General features: G+C 38.7%; 1 long non-coding RNA gene across 1 annotated transcript; it reads right to left on the reverse strand.

Moving 5' to 3' along the window:
* Window positions 1-590: 590 nt before the first annotated feature.
* LOC138960957 (uncharacterized) lies at window positions 591-1057 on the reverse strand. Its single transcript, XR_011454101.1, has 2 exons — window positions 973-1057; window positions 591-942 (listed from the first exon to the last, which is right to left on the reverse strand). It is a non-coding gene; the product is annotated as an uncharacterized lncRNA (long non-coding RNA).
* Window positions 1058-3327: the final 2270 nt, after the last annotated feature.

The raw sequence follows: 3327 nt of genomic DNA on the forward strand, positions 1-3327 counted from the left end.
TATCAATGGAGTGTGTGGGTGGGTGTACAGTTAGAGAGGGATCAATTGTTCGAGTAATAGGACTCTTCTCGTCTTTTGCTGTCTAGACTGGGTGGCCGAGTGGTAACGCACTTGCGCTCGGAAGCGAGAGGTTGCGAGTTCGACCCTGGGTCAGGGCGTTAGCAATTTTCTCCCCCCTTTCTTAACCTAGGTGGTGGGTTCAAGTGCTAGTCTTTCGGATGAGACGAAAAACCGAGGTCCCTTCGTGTACACTACATTGGGGTGTGCACGTTAAAGATCCCACGATTGACAAAAGGGTCTTTCCTGGCAAAATTGTATAGGCATAGATAAAAAATGTCCACCAAAATACCCGTGTGACTTGGAAATGATAGGCCGGGAAAAGTAGGATATGCGCCGAAATGGCTGCGATGTGAATGCGTGATGTATTGTGTAAAAAAATCCATCTCACACAGCATAAATAGATCCCTGCGCCTTGAGTCAGAGTGTGGAGATACGCGCGCGATATAAGCCTATATTGCTATTTCATATGTTACGTGGATTTCCATTGGTCAATTGGGCAAAACTGAGCTCATTGTAAAAGTGATATCGACGACATTTCCGTCGATATCAGTTTTGATATCGACGACCTCTTTATTGCTTCCCCACTTCAAAAACAAAAACACCTGAATTTAAAAACAAACAAATATATATGAAAATGTAATGATCCCAGAATTTAGTTGAGCAAGTGACTAAAGACTTTTTGAAAGAAAAGACATTTTTAAATACTGAAAAGTACAAGAAAAGAGTGAACAAAAAGAAATAATAATCAGGGGGAGGGATATGGAACAGCCAAAACTGAGACAAATACTTTTGTAATTTCTTTTCAGTAAATACAAAATGTCCACAGAATTAGCAATATATCTAACATTGACTGACTGTGTGATGATATCTTCTGCTATTGGTCTGTTTCGACAGTGATATCAAAATCTCGACCTCCGGTCTCGATTTTGATATCACTGTCTCAACAGACCATAGCAGAAGATATCATCACACAGTCCGTCAATATTGGGTATTATATAATTCATATAATAATATCTCTCTCTCTCTCTCTCTCTCTCTCTCTCTCTCTCTCTCTCTCTCTCTCTCTCTCTCTCTCCACGCACACTGTCTCTCTCACATTAATGCATCTACTGTCTGGTGCAATGCCAGTGATGTTCATATAAAGAAAATAAACACACTTCACAAGAGAGGTGTAAAGTTATTAAACCGAGATCCCAATATGACTACTCAAGAAAAATACACTCAACGGAACATTCTTCCGCTACAACAGCAGTTCTTTTTAAATGCTAGTGTTTTCATGTTCAAAATGTACAACCATGAAACACCTTCATACATCCATAGACCTATACATCTAAGACCTGTTTGCGCGTCCTCGTGGTAGAGCGAGGCTTTTGAACTATACGCTACCGCTCCCACGCATTGATTTGTATAAATCTAGTTTATCTTACTGGGGATCGCTTGTGTGGAATTTACTTCCAATGTACTGTAAAACATGTCAAACCCTTTCGTCTTTTAAAAAAATGTTCGAAAAAATCTTTGTCAAAAATAATTCTCTTCCTACACTTGAAAATCATAACTGCTACTGCATCACATCTTAATATCATTTTATTAATCCATGAACCACGTTATTATAGCTAGTGTTTTTGTTAGTTTTAACCTGATTACAAATTCTTAGTTAATTAGTTATTCGTTTGGATGTTTAAAACATGTTATATAAATATATAAATGTAATGTATAATGTCATGTATACGTATAATGTCATTTATTCCCCCCTCTGCTTCTTTACCTCTGTAAACTTGTAGGGGTAGTTATTTTTCGATAATGACCCAGCAACCAAACAAATAACGACCCAGCAACAGCCTGAATCCTCGATAGTGCAATGGGTTGAGAGGTTGTTCTGTTTCGGTACTACTTTTTGCGACTGAAAAGTTCCGAACGCTCTAATGTACGAAGTATACATCTCTGGAGCAAACAATACAAACATACCGCATTTAAATTAACAACTACAGGCCTGAACACATGAATCTCCATATAAAATCCATGAGTTCGGTTGTTTTCTGAATCTCATCTGCCGTGCTCAAGCCGTTCATCACAAGCAATTTCCCAAGGCAAGTAACTCATACTTTGTCTAGCGACAAGAGTAGTTCCCCTTCTTTTCACTCAGTTCCTTCGACAACAGACTGCAATCCGACGGTCAGTTTTCAACAATATTTCATTTAATAAACAGATCACACGCAACCAAATGCACACATCTCATCAATTTAAACAACATAAAGGGGTTTCATACACTATTTTCCCCAGAAAACTGAACTTCATACAGTTTTTAACGTTGGAACACGGGTGCAAAAGTTCGTCTGCTAGTCCCATTTGACGAAAAAACATTATCCTAAGCGATACCAAAACATATACAGAACACACAATATCTGCCTTTGCCGCCACAGCAGAATAACAGCATATCTGTGTACTTGATTTTAGCCCAAAATAGGAAAACTGACAAGAAGTGTTAACAGAATGGAATGATTTGCACGGAACTATACAACCGCGCATTAATCGATCGCCTGCGCAGGTTGACTGGTTGAGAGAATAGGATTCGATCAAACTTTCGCAAAAAAACTCCTCTTTTCTTTGAATAACTGAAGAAAGGAGGAATAAAGAGGTTACACACCTCGTCTCAGTGATTATAAAAAATAATGGTCTCAGTTCGCGGTCATGAAAAAGCTCGCTAAAGCTCGCATTTTTCATGATCCGCTAACTTCGACCATTATTTTTGATAATCACTGAGACTCGGCATGTAACCTCTACGTATACGTACGTCTAAAAGTGACAGGTTGGAAGATTAGGCATCGCCTAAAACCTTTATCCCTTTGTATTAAAGTTTTGAATCTGAATCTGAATCTCTCTCTCTCCGTCTCTCTCTTCCTATCTCTCTCTCCCTATCTCTCTCTCTTTCTCTCTCTCTCTCTCTTTATCTCTCTCTTTATCTCTTTATCTCTCTCTCTCAGTCTCTCATCTCTCTCTCTTTCGCGCATGCGCATACATCTACGCACACATTCATGCACAAGAATTCACGTAAGAAGATGCACTAAGAAATATATATATATATACTTTCTCATTGTACGTACATGCTTTCATTTTTCTCATTCGATACCCTAAAGCTGCTTACACATAATTATCATCTTTTTCTTATTGGAACCAAGGTATGGGAAACGTGGTCTCTTCCATGACATTTTTGAGAACTAGACAGACGTATAATAGAATGTCAGCTTCATGGGAAGCGATTTTTGACTT

Source organism: Littorina saxatilis, linkage group LG3 (genome assembly GCF_037325665.1).
Source record: "Littorina saxatilis isolate snail1 linkage group LG3, US_GU_Lsax_2.0, whole genome shotgun sequence".
NCBI classification, from domain to species: Eukaryota; Metazoa; Mollusca; class Gastropoda; order Littorinimorpha; family Littorinidae; genus Littorina; species Littorina saxatilis.